Raw genomic sequence first — 19,862 nt, 5'->3', positions numbered from 1 at the left:
GGGCTGGGACTGGTCCCACCGGCGCAGGGTAGCAGGAAGCTCTCCACACCTGTTCAATTTTAGTTACCTAATCTGATATTCTGGTACAGAAGCATAAGATGGTCTAAGGAAAATCCCCTCAAATCCTGGATGGCCCCTGTAAGGAAGGCTGTTTGCCAAAGTATCACTCAGACACAATATGCCCCCTTTCTCAGGGCAGATCTACGATGAGTCTTGTACAATCGGCAAAACAGACTCATAGCCTCAGTTTCTTGATCTGTAGAATGAGACTTTGAGGAGACCACCTATACGCTTCCTTTCAAATCTAATATTCTAGAATTTACTTTGAGCTACTTATCTTATTTGTGAGTGAGGAGTCAATTATTAAGGAGAAAAGGAAGTTGATTCTTTAGAGGTTTCTATTTGTACTGTCTTCCTATTTCTACCTTCAGTCTTAACCTAACTAGTAAGTGTTATAATAGAAACTTTATAACCTTTTTTATAACCAGTGTCAATCTTTGGGACTAAGTAATTTTATTTTTGTGGTCCTAGGGAATGATCCCATGGCCTTGGGTTCTCTAGGCATGCACTGTCACTAAATTAAACCCATAACCCCTAATTAATAATGATACTGACACAAAACTCCAAAGAGAATATACGTGTTTTCCAATTGACACAAAAAAATTTTTTAGGAATTCAGTATGGGTCTACAGGGTCTCACGACACAGATCGGACTCATAATGATCCTCCTGTTTTCAGCCTCCCAAGTGCTGGGATTATAGGCATGTGCCACCACGCCCAGTCTCAATCGCTATCTCAGCACACCCCGGGGGTGGGGTGGCATGGCACATGGGAGACCAAACCCCCTGTCCCTGCCTCTGCCTAACAGGTGTTTTAATCCGCTGAGCTATCTGACTGGCCCTTCAAAAACATTTTTAAATGACTGATCCCATGATGCTAGTGTTAACTTAAAAATGCAGCTCTGCTAATGACAAGCTTTGAAAGAATTACCACAGCCATGGCGATATGAATGAACTCAGAAACAGCAGGCAGTGAGTCAGCTGAGCTGCATATTACTTTGATGTATTTTGTTGGTGAACCATCAGTAACGTTACGCTGCCCAAGATTGTCCAACTAAAACTGGACCAAATATACACAAAGAGGAGGTGCCAGCAGCCTCTTTTCTCATTTAATTCATCTAGTTCATTAATTAAGCTCAAAGATAAAAATTAATGCTAGAAAATTAATTTTTATAAAAAATGCAAGAAGCTTTATAAGTCAGTTCAACTGCGCTTCTAAGGAAGAGATAATTTTAATGCTGAGAGTATGATAAAGAGTATATTGAACATTTTATGAATATTATGAAACGTTGAAGAAAAATGCAAAGTAGCATGGAAAGACAAATCTGTAAACTAATCTCTCTTGCAAATTTCTGTCAAAGAAATTATAGATACAATGTCAGCACTTAAATGGAACACTAAAAAGATAATACAGATTGGGCATGATGGTGCATGCCTGTAATCCCAGCACTTGGGAGGCCAAAAACAGGAGGATCAGTGAGTCTGATCTAAGTAGTGAAACCCTGTAGACCCTGTATTAAATACATAAAAGATAAAAGATAATATACATGAAAGCATTCAAACCAGGAAATTTTTTTTGTCTTTTTAAGATGAGGTCTTGCTATGCGGCTTCAGTTGTCCTTGAGCTCACTTCATAGCCCAGGATGGTGTTGAACTTGCAATCATCCTCCTGCCTCAGCCTCCCAAGTGCTGGGATTACAGGTGTACACCATGGCCCCTGCTTCAAAGTAGAATTTACGAATTATACAATAAGTGAAAAACAATGGATAGAATATATATAATGTGTAGTGATTTATATAAAAAAGAGAATGGTGAAAAGTTTCATAAACATAAATAAAAATATAGTAAATGTTTAATTTTAAAAATAAACATTATGTTGAAGGATGCATCGTCATTACTTCCCCTTTGGATACTCTCCTTCTTTTGAAACTCATTTATTCTTGCCACTTTCTAACATAGTGCTGGAGTTCTTCTTTTGTGGCTTTAATTTGAACTATTGTGGCCTCTTCCATGTCCTGAATGGACTCAGAACATCTACCTTTTGTGCTCATTTTGGCTTTGGGGAAGAGCTAGAGCTTGCATGGTGTCAAATCCAGTGAACAAGGGAGATGCAGGTACACCATAATTATGGTGTGACCCCTCTTTTCTATTGGATGGTGCTGGGAGACGATATTCAGATTCGTTGTTTCATTTATTTATTTATAATGCATTTGGTACAGTGTCTCACTACACAGCTTGGACTCATAGTGATCCTCCTGTCTCAGCCTCCTCAGTTTTGAGATTGCAGGTGTATTGTACCACGCCTGGACTCGGTCACCAGCTCAGTGTGCCCCAGGGGCAGAGCTGGTGAGGCAAGCAGTAAAGGGGAACAAACCCCAGTCCCTGTGCTTGCTTAAACAGGTACTTGTTCAGGTTAGTGTTGATCATTCATTATAAATACATTCAGCAAAGGAGACTTCTAGAACTATTTCAGAAAATGGCAGGAACAATGGGATAAGCACATGCATGCCAAGTGCTGGTATATTAATATATACGACGGACTGTTGAACATAATGTTGTATAAAGAACCATTCATGGTTCTTTGTATTTAATATAAAATAACCATTCATGAGCAGATTTGATATATCGGTAAGAACAATATTCTAATTTGAATGTTGTTCTTGACAAAGCATGCAATGAAAAATAAAAAATTAAATATTGCCTACATGTGATAAGTACATGTTTGACAGGAGAAATGTCATAAAGATAAATGTAGAGCAATGATAAATCTTTTTTCTTTTTCATAAAAGAATATTAGAACTGTAGATCCAGTGAAAAAGGTAGAAATGTAATAAAAATATTAATATGCAAAGAATTTAGGAAGTCATAAAGTATAGGCCTGGTTCTAAAAAATATAAAATATTAAAATATTTGATTTAATGTGATAAATTCATTAAAGTATAATTAACACTTTATTTTAATAACTTTTTATTATGATTGAGAAACTCTTTCTGAGAATAATTTGGAGGATTTATATAGTCTCATATGTTAATGCAAATAATTTTGACAGGTGTACATAGTCATTTTATTGACTTTAATTATGCAGAGTTGGAATCATTGTCCAATGTGGATATTTCAGTAAAAATATCAGCATGTAGTTCAAATCTCAATGCTATTGTCTGGCTTTGTGACTGTGAACCAATTACTGTTAATCTTTACAATGCCAATTTCTTCATCTGTGATGTGAGGAAGCAAATGCTCATTTTGTCCACATTAACTAACCATACACATCTGGTGTGTTAAGCAAGCCCAGAGCTTTACCCATAGATTAGCCTAAGTGGAGCTATTATTCTTTTGTGTTGCCCTGTGTTAGGCTGGGTCAATCACATCCTTCCCATAAAGAGTTACTGCCACTTTGACCTTCACTTGAAATAAATATTAGAATATAAATACAAATGAATGTGGTGTGTTAAGTATCCTTTATGTCATCCTCCTTGAAATGATGGTGATGTAAATATATACATGTAGCAGTGGCATGTGGGCCACATCTGGCCAACTGCTTGATTTTATAAATAAAGTTTTATTAGAACGCAGATCATTTGTTCATTTGTTGTCTATAGCTGATTTTACATTACAATCGCAGAGCTGAGTAATAGAGACAGCATGTCCCTCAAAACTAAAAGTGTTTCCTATCAGACACTTAGAAAAGTCCATAAACTCCTGCTCCAGATCTGTTCCTCCCTTTTTGATTAAACAAAGCTATGGGCTGACAAGTTGTTGCTAAAATTTACCTCAAGAGTTTAAAAATGTCAGTGATTTCCAAACATTCATTGACTCAAAACAGTCAATGATTTCTAGTGCCCATGTGCACATCTGTGAGATTAGTGCTCTGGAGACAAAGTAACGTTATAGGGAACTACAGGGGAAGTGAATTTTCTTCCCATCGATGGACTTCTTATTGGTGATGGTGGCAGGAAGAGCAAACATGAAAAAATTAAATCTGTTTGAGATAAATCCATGCCTACTAGAGAAAAAAAATAAATAGTTATTGTCTCTATGGGCTGTAAAAGGATTAGGAAAACCATTTCTGATTTTAGAAATGAAAGATTAAGTAGAGCTAAATTACAATTAATTTATTCTCTCATATAAATACATTTGCTTCAGCATATAAATAAAATTTCTTATATGCCTTTTAAGGTACGAATTCATAGTTTTACATTTAAAATTATTTTAACAGAAATTTTCTGTCCTTTTTTAATGTAAACAGATATGCTTTACAAAGGTCTTTGTTCTTTTACAAAGCAAAAATCAGTCCACTTATTTTTTTGAGCATAAGAACACAAAACTTAAGTTTTAAATACGTTATTTCAAGTTACTTCTGAATAGGTTTCAGGATATGAAGATACAAGGGACAACTGCATGTGGGAGTAAGGAAGAAATAACTGCACGGAGACCATCAGGACCATTTTTGTAAAGTACATGAGGTCCTCAAAGGGCCACTACAGGTGACACGGATACACTGCCTGTGCTTGAGGCCTCAGTCTGAGCCTCTTGCCAGGTGGACTGGGCAATGCACTAACAGAATCTGCAGAGAGATGATGCAAAAACAGCAGGGAGAGCCTGGCATCATCCACAAATAAGACTGTGTGTGTCTAGTGACTACACAAAAATCATTGGTTGTCTCAACACTGTTTCAAAATCGACTTTCAAATGGAGATGCTTTGTTTTTCAAATATTAACTGACAGTTTGAGTGGGTCCATGGTGGGACTTAGAAGCTCTAATGCAATCAGGGACCCACTCTGGAGATTTGGATTAATGATTAAAACCACTGTATCCCCCTGCAGAAGCAGATGCTGAATGATATTTGAGTGTTTCTGAAACAGTCCTAAAACAGGGTCATTGGAAGGGGTCTGGACAGTATAGGTTGCTGGAAATACTTCAGGAGAAAAAGAGAGGTAGAGACAGATGTAGATGGTAAGAAAGAGGAAGAAAATGGAGGGAGAGGGGAAAATAAGGAACCTCATTACTTATTGGATTTTAACAGTGATTACAAATCCAGAATATTTTGAAAGATTAGATGGTTTGGGCCATTGCTTTATACTCACAAAGCTTAATTCAATACCACTTTATTCATTGCCTCATCCAAAGATTACATCACAGTCTTAGCCACTTTTCTTTTGTTGCTGAGACAAAATACCTAATGCCCACAGTTAAAGGAGGAAGGGTTTAATTAACTCACAGTTTGTAGAGGCTTCAGTCCACAGTCATCTGGCTCCAAGTTAGGGTGGTTGGCCAAAGGGAATCCCAGAGGACAGTTCATGGCATCCAAGGTAGCAAAAGCAACAAGCAAACTCAAGAGCCTTTCTGTACTCTGTTTATGTTACTGGGATTAGGGCAGTGCCAAGGCAGTGAGTAGGCTGATTTAGTAATCACACACCCTTGAAGCTAGCATTGCACACTCTGGATTCAGCCACCTCTGAAAATGCCTCATTTAAGACTGCAGGAGGTTTTGTTGGAACATCTAGACACAAGGCATAACAACCCTCCCAAATCACAATCTCCTGGATCAACCTCAAGGGAAGATTTCATTTCACCCCTCCTGTTTCATATACTGGTCTCCCAATTCCTGCATGCATATATCTGGAGGAACTGAACAGAATGACAGGATAGAGTGTTTTACTAGACTCCTGTGGACATGCTTTGCCTAAAATAAACCTCAAACCATTGGAAACACATGCTGGGCAGCTGCTATGGGGTCATCTACCCAGAGTAAGTGTTAACACACATCACAGGACCTCAGCCTGGAGGCATTATAGCTGCAAACATGTGGACGTGACATAGAAGCCGTGAAGGGGCAGACATTCACTAGGTGCCAAAGAAGCGCTTGGTCTATGAGCAACTTTGTGCAAACTCTTAAAGCTTTTCTCTGACAAAAGCAGCTCTTTGCTCCTTGGAAAAGCTGAATTTTCCTCAGTTGTGAGCTAAAGATTTCATTTCCTTCTCTCTAGGAACTGGGAAATAGCTTAGCATTTCTCAAGTTTCCTTTCCATGCTTCCTTCCAGGTGTGGAAGGTTGTTGGCCTGGGAGTGGGTCAAGAAGAAGAGGTGGGTTTATCTCAAAGTAGAGCAACAGGAACACTGTCTGGGCTCTAGGCTGAGAAAACAGGGTGCCCTGCTTCTTTGCAGGACATGTTCAGGATCTTCCTTGAATCTCCCTTGCCCTTGCCCCCACCACCCACACTCAATTCTCCACTGATAAATTGCCCTCTCAACAGGGTGGATGGAGCTTCCAGTATTCAGGATAAGAGATCCAGGAAGACAGCACTGAGGTCTTCATGCTTAACTTTCCACTGCAATACGTTTATTTCAGGAAGAAAAAAATGGGCCTTTGTTATGTGAATGTATCTATGGGGATTAAACAGCATTAACAGCCTTGCTACTTAGAATACAAACTGATTTTTGTGCTTTCTGCTGTTCTTTTATCTATAACATGTACAACAGATTTTAAAAACATGTTGTTTATGTGTGCTGGGTTCATAGCATCTGATCTAATAATATGCTTCACAGCCCCCAATTCCAAGCCATGAAAGGCTTCAGGTTTTTCTCTCTTCTTGCCTTTTGAAAGGAGATTGTTCAAACAGGAGGACCTTCCCCAAGCAAGACTTAACCATGCCCTGTCTTCACTCCCAGAGTTTGAAGACCCATGTTTGTCCTAACCAAATGTCCCTGCTCCATGGTACTCACAGGTAGGCAGTTCCCATGGCCTCCATCCCATCCCACTGCACTCTCCAACCTGGTCAGTTCTCCTGCCCTGAACTGCTTCCACTGTTAACACCCAAGGCTCAGTTCCTCACTGGTGTGCAATAACTAGTATGTTAATGGATCCCAATTTTTTTCTTAAAAGATATTTCCTGTAAGAAGCAGACTTTCAGAAAGTGTTTTAAGGTCAAGGATTGGGATAAAAATACTGTTGCATAAGGTTTTTATAAAAATTTATAGACCCCAAAGATTGCTATAGCCATGAAAACAGAATCCTATTTACCAAATCACTTTTCTGAGTGGTCACATCTGTTTCTGGACCCAAGTGAGAAACAGATGTGAAAGCGGCAGTGAAACTGAGACAGGAAGTTAGTCAAATGTTAAAACTGAGCAAGTTCTGAATCTAGACATTAGAGCAACCAAAGTTGATCCATCCGAAGGAGCTATTCATGCGACTGTGCAGTCTTTTAGGGCTGGATACAGTTAGCTACAAGGAAATAAGATGGTACAAATCATGCCTTTTCCAAAGACATGATCTTAGCTGTTGCTCAATAGATCTCATGAAATCTTTTAAGTGAATTCTGAATGTGTAATAAAAGAGAAAATTTAATTTGAGCCCTAAAAGCAGATGTTTATGTAAGAGAATGGGCTGCACTAGCCCAGCTCCAAAGTGCCTGTCTCCTTGGCTGTCATTGCTCAAGGAAAATGCACAGATAGCCATTTTCCTGATGAAGCATTAGAAGTTCAGGGACATCTATCTCTAAGGCACAGTTTTTCAGATTCGAGGACATTTGGTAAGGCTTGTGGAAGGTTGGGAAAGAACCTTCTGAAACTGTTGTGTAAGGATGCACATAGGAAAAACAGGATTCTGTGGATAAATCAGCCACACGTGTCTCCTCCGAGTCCCATGAAGTCTCAGGCATTTTTCCAAGTTCAATGTCCCCAAGGACCCACTCTGAAGCTTTTTCCTGTGTTTTTCTCAGAGATTTATGTGGAACTGTCAGCATTAGTGATTATATAAAAATTTCCCTAGACTCTTTGAAACCATGGAAGAGATTTCACTTCCTTTCCACTCCAAGGAAGGAGAATAAAAGAAACAGAAACCATGTATACCAATTTATATTTATTTTAATTTGCTTGCACAAAAGGGTGTGGTTATAGTAAGAGATATTTTCTTTCGGGTAACTATCTAACAAACATTCATCTTTGAATACAGAGAAAAAATGTTTCTCATTCACTTTTGCATTGTAATTTGTAACATTTCATGAAATGATTAAAATATTACAGCTTTAAAAAAAAGCAGAGGTACAAAAATGACAACAAAGATGCCTAGAATGATCAATGGAGAACTTACTCTATGATTTAAATTTTGCTGTTGTAGCATGTTCCTTGCCCATGTGAAATATAAGATGTTTCCCAAGAAAACACAGGCATATTTTGGGAACATAAACATATTTTAGATTGACTTTTCTGTCCCTAACTCAAAGACTCAAGTGGTCCATTTCACTGTTCATTTTTGTCAAGTAGTTTTAGTGCGGGGAAAAAGGAATTAAACAATTAATTTTGCTTTGGAGGAACTAAACAAGAGGCAATATTTTACAGCTTATAGAGTACAGATGGAGACAGTACAAGAATGAAGAAAGGCTGAGGCACACATCCTGACAATACTAGCACTACTATTTGTTCTAATGGTGTTTGTAAATAGGATCTCAAGTCCGCATCTTGTACAGCAATTAACCACTAGGAAGAATATATGCAGTGTATTATTTGTTGAAACTGTACTTCCGATTTGATTTGAAACTGTCTCATTGCTGTTTATCAATAAAACTTTGAAAAAAATACTAGCACTGCTGAAAGTACCCAGGTAAACTCCCATACAACAAGAGCTCTTCTGATGGAAACATACTATATGAGGTCTTTTCAGATCTTTGAAAACTGGCTCTGATTTTCTAGGCATATTTTACCTGAAATGTGGGCTTTGTGGTATTTCCTTAAATTGTACTGGGGAGATGGGCTATACAAACAGACTGAGTGTGACTCTCAGTTCCAAGGTACTAGCTATGTGCTAGATATATGCAGGTTGTTCATCTCTCTCATCTGCTGTTCCATCCTCTAAAAATATAAGTAAGAAGAATGCCTGTTGCCTGTTTCATCACTCGTAAGACCGGTGGTTTGGTCAGTTCTGTCTGTTAAGCATTGTACACTGGGTGACATAGAAACATCAGAAATTTATTTTTATAGTTCTGGGGCTGGGAGCCTGAGATAAGGGTGCTAATATGGTTGGGTTCTGATAAGGTCACTCTTTGGGGATTCAGACTGCTATTATTTTCTTCTATTTTCATACAGAAGAAAAGAGGAAGATAGAACTCTCTGGGGTTTCTTTTATAAAGCCACAAATACCATTCATAAGGGTTCTAACTTTATGATCTGACTGCACCTCAAGGGTTTATTTCCTAATACCATTCATTCCATTGGGGATCAAGATTTCAACATGAGAACTTTAGGGAAAACAAGTATTCAATATATTTTACTGTGATGTGGATAGAGCACACCAATGTTTAGAGCAAATGAATTCACTCTGGTATAACTATTGCTGAGGTAGCTAAGTACAACTAAGAGGCTATTTCCAGAGGCCTACTTGGAATAGTGTATCCCTGGATGAATGCTTCCTGATGGCTCATGTAGTTTCTTTTTTTTTCACCGCCTTTGGGAAAATGGTAACTGATGAGTCTCAGGCTGAGAGACATGTACAATGAAAAGCCTTGATTTTCTGAAATCATAAATATGAACACTTAACTTTATACATCTTGTTCGCCTTGTACAGAATTTCCAACTGAATACTGACAACCTAGCTCCTAACTTATGGCATAGTTAAATGGGAGAAGTTATCCAAGAATCATATGGAATGACAGTAAGATCCAAAAATGAAAAGGTAGACAAAGAAAAATGGAACAAAGTTAGAGCTTAATCTTAACACTAGTGAAAAATACATGGTATTCATATCCAGCTGAAAATGAATGAATATTAATAATAGCAGTATATTAATATTAGCAACAGGGACTGCCATTTGCTGTGTGTTGACTAAGTCCCAGCTGCTTCCCTAAGAGAAGGGCACATGGAGAACAATTTACTATGAATCCAGTGAGGCTGAAGTTTCAGAGACCCTCACTTATGCCTCTGCTGAGCCCCTGAGTAGCCCCACCAACACTCTATTTATGATTTTCAGTATATAACATGTTAGCCATAAACTGTTAAGATGACTTTTTTTCTTACTTCTCTTGTATCATACTTATATTGTGCCAGGAGGCCAGGCCAGCATTCTGTAAGTATAAATCTTAATCTCTATGTATAAATGTCCTTATTCACTCCGTTCTTCTTGACTGCAAGTTACATTTGTTATATTTACTGACTGTGGCAAAAATACGGTAGAAATTATGGAATAGCATTCATGAGAGAGAAGATAATAAAAATACTGGCTTCCATCTTTTATTCCTTCTTTTTCTGTCTTTGGATCACCCCTTCTGGGGGTGCTAGCTGCCATGCCAAAGGAAGCTCTGTGGAGAGATATTCATGAGTGAACATGGAACTCCAGGGAATGGGTCCTACAAACAGCTACCTAGGGAGCCTGGATGCAGGTGGCGCCCTGTTGAGCCTCCGGTTAAGCGCACTGCTGTGACTATTTACATTGCAAAAGCTTTGGTCCAAGATAAAAGCTTCTAAGCATTGTCCAATTTCCCTTTCCTCCAAAAGGATAGATTAATAAACATTTGTTGTGTGCGATTCTAAGTCTTGGGAGTGCTTGGCCTTGCCTCATTAGCTAACACATACAGCAAGTGTCAGAGTGCCTAGGAGCATTTTAATAAAGTATTTGATTTAATGAATTGCCGTAGTCCATTTTGGGGTTACAAAGGTATATCCAAGATTATGCAACACATTTAAAAAAAGAAGTTTATTTAGTACAGCATGCTGGAGTTAATTAAATTTTTTAAACTTTTAATTAAAAAATTAAAGACCTAGCAGCCACATTTGGCTAGGGCCTCATGCTATATCCTAATATGGCAGAAGGCACCAGATTAGGGATTTTCAAGGGAGAGTATTGAGCAGATACTTGTAAGGAGAGAATGAAGGAGGTGATCCATTTAGTGAGGTCTGTTTAGGGACAACTTAGCAATGTTTATTTGTTCAGATTCTCATCTGAGATCCTGTGTCTTCATAAAGGAGGAGATTCTTTTACTTCAAAGGCAAGGAAAGGTATTCTCAGTTTAAGGTCTAAAGATTTGCAAGGGAATCTTTTCATAGGCTTGTTCAGGTGGTAAAGAATGGTAGAAGATAAAGAGAACTTTTTTTGCTTCTGCTGTTTTCTAGATTACCAAGCCATCATGTTTTGGGGCAGTATATTCTAAAACCCCAACAGATGCTATTCTTCTTCTTATATTGTTTTAGAAAATATCAGATCTTTTTCTTAAAATTTTTTTATGTAATTCATTTTTCTTTTTAATGAACTAATATATACCAAATGTTTTCCATTGTAAAAATGTAATATGGATACCTTGGAATTGTGCAGCCCCAAGCTGGCCCCACTCTTCTGTGGGTAGGGCAGGAAGGCACCCCACCCCTCCCCATCTGACCCAAGGAAGTTACATACTGCAGCAGAGGTAGGTGGTGGTGACAGCAAGGGAACTTGTAAATCAATGAATGGGAAGTGAGCATCCTACCATGGGAGAGGAGAAAAAATTTGGGACTGATCAGCAGCAGGACCAGAGGACTAGACCCTATTACAACTTTCCATTCTACCACACAATAAATGACCCAAAAGGACAGAGACTTGCCAGGGGAAGAGAAGTAGGAAAGCTGAGCAAGGACCAAGAGGAGGCAGTGGTACAGGGGGCAGGAAACAGCCTTCTGTTAGTATGAAAACAGCACAGCAACTGGCAGAGAGATGCAGCCAAGAGAAACAGGATAAGGGGTGGGAGGTGGTAACTGAGGGACATACAGAAAGTACTGGCTGAAGACTCTGGCCCCAGGCCCCACACCTGGAGGCCAAGATTGGCCTCAAATCCAGCACAGACTCTATCACAGGGCTGATTAAACTTTACTAGTTTCCCCTCAACAATCATTTGCTTTTTCCTTAGTCACTGGGAAGATTCAAATTAGGACCACAGTGAGACACTGGATCCTTGGAAGTTTCATTTTGTTTCTTTTTTATTTTTTGTACCAGGTATCAAACTCAGAACTAAATGCTTGCAGGCAGGTGCTACTGCTGAGCTACATTTCCAGCCCTCACTTTCTTAGTCCTTCATTCTTTTCCTTCTGCCCTCTTCTCTAGTTTCTCAAAGCTTCTGTGATCATCCCTCTCTCCTCCATCCTGGCTTCTACTTTGTTTCTATGTAGTCATCTCTGTTTTATCCACTATTTTATCCACTATTCTCCTTACATTTTTCTATCACAGAATAAAACCATTGTACCAAAGGGAAACATTTTCCATACAAGCTCCCAATTTATAATAGATTCTGTTACATAACTGCAGATTTTACTTCTATAGTTAAAGGTACAAAGTTAATAGTTACCACAGTTTGTCAGTTTCTAAATTGTGCTTGATGATATAGTTAGTGCAAATTATACTACTTTAGCTAGGCTGCTTTGATAAGTTGTTCTCTCTTCTGTAACAATACTGGGAAGTTCTGGGGTAATAACCTCACCACACCCCAGCAACAAAGGACTGGGGACTGAACCAAATAGATACTAACATCTCACTTTTAATTAGTTAAAAAGGTAAGATCTCAAATAGACACAAACCAAGAACCTCCTGCACACAGAAGATGTCCCTGAAGAACAAATCTTGCCTAGAAAGGCCTCAATACTAGTGACAAGCTATCTATTGCAAAATTTATAAGAACAACGCAGAAAACAAAATTCAAACTTTTTAAACATAAAATGGCAAAATATAGAAGGAAAATGCAACCTCAGACCTACAGCCCACTCAGAAAAGGTCCAGGAGGCAATGAAATAGAGGGAAATGGAAGATACATGATTGACATTTCTGAAGTGGTAGCAACTTCAGTAAAGAAACAAGTCCTTGATGCTATAGAAGAAATCAAATCAGAAATAAACTATCAGGTAAAAAATTAACTGTCAATAGTCATAAAGGAATTTCTCAGTAAATCTAGAGTACAGTTAGATAAAAAGTAGAGGACAATATGAAGTTTATGGAAACCATGAATTATCAATATAAGAAAGAAATAGAATGCATGTAATGGTTTTAAATAGATATGCAAGGAATTAAAAATTCTATTGAAAGCTGGCAAAACTCCTCAAAAGAAAGTGAAGACTGACTGTCAGACCTTGAAGACAGGATTGTGGCTAGCAACAATGAAAAGTAAAGTCCCTTGAAAATAGCAAAAGATCAGGAAATAAAAATTCAACAGATTAAGGATAATATTAGGATAAATAATATAAGAATAAATAGTGTCAATAAAAAGGGAGTCAACAAAAATAATATGAGTACTTGCACAAATAATAGCAGAAAATTTACCAAGAATGTAAAAATATTCAGACATACAGTTAAATGAGGCATATAGAACTTCAATTAGTCATAACTAAAATCTGTGCTCAGACATATAATAATCAAGACCCCAGAAATTCAACACAAGAATAGAATATTAAAACCTGTTAGTGAAAAGAAACATATCACCCATTAAGGTGCCCATCAGAATCACAGCAGATTTCTCAAAACAAACACCAGCAAGTCAAGAAGAAATTGCAGTGAAATATTTCAAGATCTGAATGAAAACAACTTCTGTTTGATGCACCCTGTAAAACTATATTTCAAAATTAATGGAGAAATAAGATACTTTCATAACAAAGAGCAAGTGATGAAATTCATGACCACCAATTCAACACTACAAAAGTTACTGAAAGATGATCTAGACAGAGACAGAAGTGACCACAATTGCAAGAACAACAACAGAAAGAAGTCACCTTTGGGACAGAGGAGATGGCTCAGTGGAATAAGCACTTCCCTGGCAAGCTCAAGGGCCTGAGTTCAATCCCTGGTTCCACAAAAAAAGGTATCTAGTAGGGTAAACTATTAATCAGAGGGAGAAAGTGGGGAAATGAGCAGCAGGAAAATAACATCACAAAGTTAAGCAAATACATATTAGTTATAGCCATCAATGTACATGATACCAATCAAAAGAAACAGGAGGGAAAAATGGATCAAGAAGCAAGATCCAACAATATGTTATATATAACAAACACATTTACCTCAAAAGGAAATTCATAGACTGAAAGACAAAGGATAAAAAACAATACTCTATGCTGCAGGAATGTGGTAAAAAGGAGGAACACTTATTCTGTTTGCAGAAAATGTGAACTTCAAACCAAGAATGATTAAAAGACATAAAGAAGTCATTATAAAATTGTTAGGGGAAAACTTTGAGAGGAGGAGGTAATAATTTTACATGTGTATGTGCCAAAAACAGGAGCACTGAATGTATAAGACAAATATTAATAGACATGAAAGAAATCAAACAAGCAGTAAAAGTATAATATGACATGTCCAATAAATATACTCACATAGTTTTCTTTTTGGATTCCTAAATGATTGATTAAAATTTAAGTACCATGAAACTAAAACAATTGAGAGCACCTAATGTAAGTTATAAGTCAGAGAGAGCATAGTCCCTAGTTATTTAAATAATCTTTGGGTTTGACTTTTCGACAATGCTTTCATGTAACACTGAAAATTCATTGTCACTTTTTTAATTTATTTCCGTTTCCCATATTTAACCTTGGTGTTAGCATCAAAATTTAAATCTAGGCAATAAGTGTCTGTTTTCCAAACTCTTTGTCACTGAGCTATTTTTTATATAGAAGAAATACATAATTATCAGTGACTATAAGTATCTACCTCACATATAAAATTCTGATTTTCTAGAAAACAGAACAAAGACATTATCAAAAAGGAAAAATCAGTTTCAACTCATCAGCCCTGAGATCCAAATTTACTATGGATCAGAGGGGTAATGGTAATTTGAACTATTTGGTATTTTAATTTCCTGGAATTTTATTAGTCTTAATTAGTAAATCCACCAATGGAGGGCTGGTCATTAATCTCCAAATACCCTCCAAAACCAGCTGTTGCGTTTGTCAGTACCCATAGAATATTACAGTAGTAAGATGAGTCTTATGGTGTACAAACAAATAAGCAAACAAACAATCAGGACTTAGATTAAAGATGCCAGGTTCAGGTTGTGACTAATGAATTGCTGAGGGTTGCAGGAGAAACAGGCACAGATATAAGCAACTTTAGAAATGGAAGGAGTCTATAAGAAAGAAAGCAAGTGGAATGTACCTTAGTGTTGTCTGATAAAACTGTTTCTCATAAGAGTGCAGGTTAACAATTATGAAACACTTGTGAAGTTATACACTTAAAATACCTCTGAACAAGTAAATAAATGAATATAACAGTGATGGGGGAGCGAGGTGTCTGGTGGAGTAGGAAGCTTCAGGTAGCAGCAATAAAAGCTGGAGTAATTTGGTAATGACTGCACTGAGAGACAATGTGAATTCATGGCTAGCTCACAACAGACATAAATGGCTACATAGAGGTGTATTTATACATGTGTGCATGCAGTGGTGTGATGGTTAATCTTGATTGTCAGCTTGACTGCCTTGAGAGATGCCTAGGAGATTAATAAGGCACAAACAAAGAGCTACGTTGACCACATCCAGACACTAATGAGGCTTTGCAATTGTACAATATTGGCTCTCTTTATACTTTCTTTTGTGACTGTCCACAAAGGAGACTGGAAACCTACCCCGCTACGACCACCACCACTCCAGAAAGGGCAGAGCTTTTGGCAGGAAAAATAATAAGCAGCACTGGCCCAGTCTCCCAAGCCACAATTCCTGGAATTTTTAAGCATACAAGAATTGATGGTAAAAAACTGATTTTTTTTGTTTGGTTTTATTTTTAACTGAATAAGATGGGAGAGTTTAAGCTATTTTTGTTTCTTTCCTCCAGTGTTTCTACCTCCTCCTTCTCATTATACATCTAATGCTCCAGTAATCTGGGTAATGGAAAAGTTGATTCTTTATTGCAGGTAGAATCTATACATGTTTTTCATTTTGACTGTAAGACTTTCAAAACGTTAAGCTAATTAATATTAAGTTGGGGAGATGATTTAATGGAGAAATATGATTCTAGGAAAACAGTTTCTACAGTGATATTTCCTGAAGTACAAAGAGGATTTAAAATGAGCCCACTTTGTGTTTCTGTTACATGAAAACATTCCTTCAGAAATGTGAAATTTCTGACATTTTCAAGGGATCATACAACATTTCTTGATTGCTTTCGAGTCTCCAGTCCTGCTTGTATTATTACAAACAGCTTTTCCAAGGGACATTGGATGTATTTTATATTTTTTATGTCTTTAAACAAAAGGATCCATAATGAGGAAATGTAAAATTTATTTTGCAATTGATATGTGTGTGCATGTGTGTAAGACAGGGAAGGAAATTAGAGGTTAGGCAGCCCTGCCTTGAATACTTATTCTAATAAAGTCATGACTGCATATGTTTGGCGCGCATGGGTAGTATTCATGCTGAAAAAGAGGCTATACAAATTATAGTTTTGCATAAATGAATAACTCTATATATGTTGATAATTCATGCACTGTCAAATGATCCAAAGAACACTGATGCTCTCCAAGTATTTTCCTCCAGTTGCTCAAGGGGACACGATCAAATACTTTCTTTAATAGGAAAGGAGAATGCACAAATGCTTCCTCTCACAAGCGCACCACCACTCGCCAGACTGTGGAGCTGACCTTCAGTGTGTGCCTGCTTTATGTGTCTCAGCAGACCAGAATGCCAACTGCTATTTCTTCTTCCCTCCATAGAAAGACTTGTAAATGTTACCCAAATGAATGAAGAGAAGATGCTATTAAATGAGGTCGTTTGCTAATTCTACCAGGCAGCATTAGGATGCTTTAGCAAAGACAGCCTTGTTCATTGCTTCTTATAACAGTTTTTCTTTTTTTCTCAGTGCCTATCAAATTGGACTTCTTTGGAGTATATGAACTGAGAAAGTAATGAAAATCACTGATTTGTAAAAGAAACAAACTGTTTATATGGTGCTAAATCTTACTATTAAAAACATAATGAGTGTGAGAAAGCTCAAATTTGTATTTATAAAGGACGGTTATATGATTTATTTGTCAGAGCTTCCAGTTTGAGTTCAGCCTGGTTTGGGGATGGATCTGGCACTTCCCATGAACTGCTAAGGTGTGGCAGCTAAGCTGCTACTAACAGACAGGAGAGCCTTCCTAGATCTTACCAACCGGTTGAGGAGTAGGAGGAGCCATGTATGAAGACACCAGGTGAAAGGAAAAGTCTCCTTGTCATGCTGCACAAGGAGCAGTGGCTTTATTTATTTATGCTATTCAACCGGCTTGTGCAATGACTGAAGATGTGCTCTGTGGAAAAAACTGAGTTGGCTGAACAGGAAACAACCAAAGCGGATGGAATTCTTTTGCCAATTATTCTAGGATACTAGATTGCAAGTAGTGCTGATTTGAGGCTTATTTAATAGACTATGAGATAGAATGAAATAAAGTGATTAGACATCACCACAAAAGTTATTCAGTACTGATTCATATTTTTTGTTACTGAAAAATGGAGAATTGGCTGCATCGCGGCATGAGTTCTTTCATGTTAGCGAACACTTAAAACTCTCCTTGAGGATTTTAAACATAGTTGTGAAGGACTTTGAAGAATCCCAGAGGCCTCAAGTCACAAGTCAGGGACAACTGTATCCTTGCTATGAATATGCTTTCCTAGTTCCTTCAAAGTGTTGAACCTGAGAAAAGGTAACAAAATTTCTTTGGATATTTCACATTTGTAGTATCCTTAGTCATGTCTTGTAATCCAAATGCCTTCAGCGCTGTACTTAGGCTCAGCAAACTCAACTCTAGCGCATGTGTCTATATAAGATTATTCCTTAGCTCTAACATAGAAAACTGGAACTACAATAATGGGGATTCTAAAGAGTGAACTAGAGACAAAAATCACAAAAGATTAGAGGAGACAAATGACTTATTTAAACTGCATCTTTTCCTTAAATGGGTGTACTTGATTTGGATATTATATATTTCAGGACTATTTTCACTAATTTTAATATCAGTTACTCCAAACAAATGAGACAGGAAAATTTCTGAAAATTGATTTAAGAGGGTTTTTTTATATCCTGAAATATAATATTTATTCAGCTAGTGAATCAACTAACTAATGTACCTTGAAGTAATTGGTTGTGCTCTTCCATGTTTCAATTTAAAAACTGCTTTTACCCCCATAAGTTTCATGTTTGTCTTTCAGCCTTGCAGTAACTTGTATAAGACATCTGTGCACAGTTCATCCTGCTGTGATGGAATTTCTACATTCAGTGTTATGTATGTGTTTTGTTTTCCAACTCAATAATTAAAATCAAATTTATATGGAGGGAAATAGTTGAAAAATTCCTGAAAATATAAGTAGTTTCCAAATAGCAAATTGCAAAACTTTAAAGCCATGTTTTAATCAAGATCCCAAGTCTCCATAGACTCCTTCTAGGAGAATTCTATTAAATATTATTTTTATAATCTGATTAAATACTTGCCTCTCATGAATCAATCCAACTCTTCCTCCTGCTTCAAGGGAGAAGAGCCTAAAGGGTCTTCTCACATAGAAAAATGAATTACACTTGCCCTATTTTCTGTATTGGGCTACCTTGGTACAGTGAAAGAAAGGATTAACAAAATATCAAAGCTTGTATTATATTCCTGGAAATCAGGGCACCTACCAGTTCTATGCTTGTATGATGGAAATTGGTTTAAAATGAAACAGGAATCATTGAGGTTAAGTTTCCTCCTTCTTTTATCCTGTACCCATTTATACAGTTATGACCATGAATAAGATGGACAGCAAATACATGTTTTCCCATCCTGCTCCAGAGAAAAGCAGGCCTTTTCATAACTGACTGCTTGTGTAACTTGCAGGACATGATCTGGAAGGATCTTCATCTTTGGTGGAATATGTAAATATATATTAATATATTTTTTCATAAAAAACACTTTATCTTACCAGATCTGCTGCATGTGACCTAATGATTGTGAGTCAAGGAACTGGCTTTAAATTTATGTTGGCGTACTCCTTGTTGCAAGCCAAAGAACATATGGAAAGCAAAACAAGAACTAAATAAAGATTTATTCTAGTGACTGAGTAAATAACTTGTGCCAAAGATCCAGACTTTAAGTGCTAATTGTAGGTGATTTAAACATTTTTTTCTCAGTAACAATGAACACTATTCCAGTACACATTTTCAGGATTGAACATGTGACTGAGTGTGGTTGTTTCATTCCTATGGCAGCTGTAATGTCATTTAAACACATAACAAGATTCTGATACCACTTTCAACAATACAGTTATAGTCAAAGTTCCAATGAATCTGAATCTTTAACTTCAGCCTGAGGTGAATGTTTAAGAACACCTATTATGCTGAGCTTTGGTGTACGTGTGTTCTTTTCTTATGGAAGCCTCAATGCCTTTTGTCCCATCTTTGCTTGCAAGGTTGCTATCTGAAACGTGCAGTTGAATAAACTATGTGAATGGCATCTCGCCTGTCATTCTACTGCAGAAGAGGACAATGAGTAATGCAGTAGTGTCTCTTTGCAATTTGAGTGCAACAATATTTACACCATTATATATTTATTCAAGTTTTGGACTTGCAGAACAGTTGATTGATGATGTCTACTTGTACTGGGAGAAAAGAACCAGTGACTGATTTTAGCCATGAGAAAGGGGGAAAGGTAGAAATTATTTTGCCAAAAAATTTACTGAAAGAAAGAGGGGAAATGGGGCCGGGGAGATGGCTCAGTGGAATAAGCGCTTCCATAGCAAGAGCAAGGGTCTGAGTTCAATCCCCGGTTCCGCAAAAAAAAAAAGAAAAAGAAAAAGAAAGAAAGGGGAAAAACAGAAACAGGGAGAGAGAGAGAGAGAGAGAGAGAGAGAGAGAGAGAGAGAGAGAGA

This window comes from Octodon degus, unplaced genomic scaffold (genome assembly GCF_000260255.1).
Source record: "Octodon degus isolate 3935 unplaced genomic scaffold, OctDeg1.0 scaffold00082, whole genome shotgun sequence".
Classification (NCBI taxonomy): Eukaryota; Metazoa; Chordata; class Mammalia; order Rodentia; family Octodontidae; genus Octodon; species Octodon degus.
The sequence above is the reverse complement of the archived record's forward strand: the minus strand, read 5'-3'. Positions refer to the sequence as shown.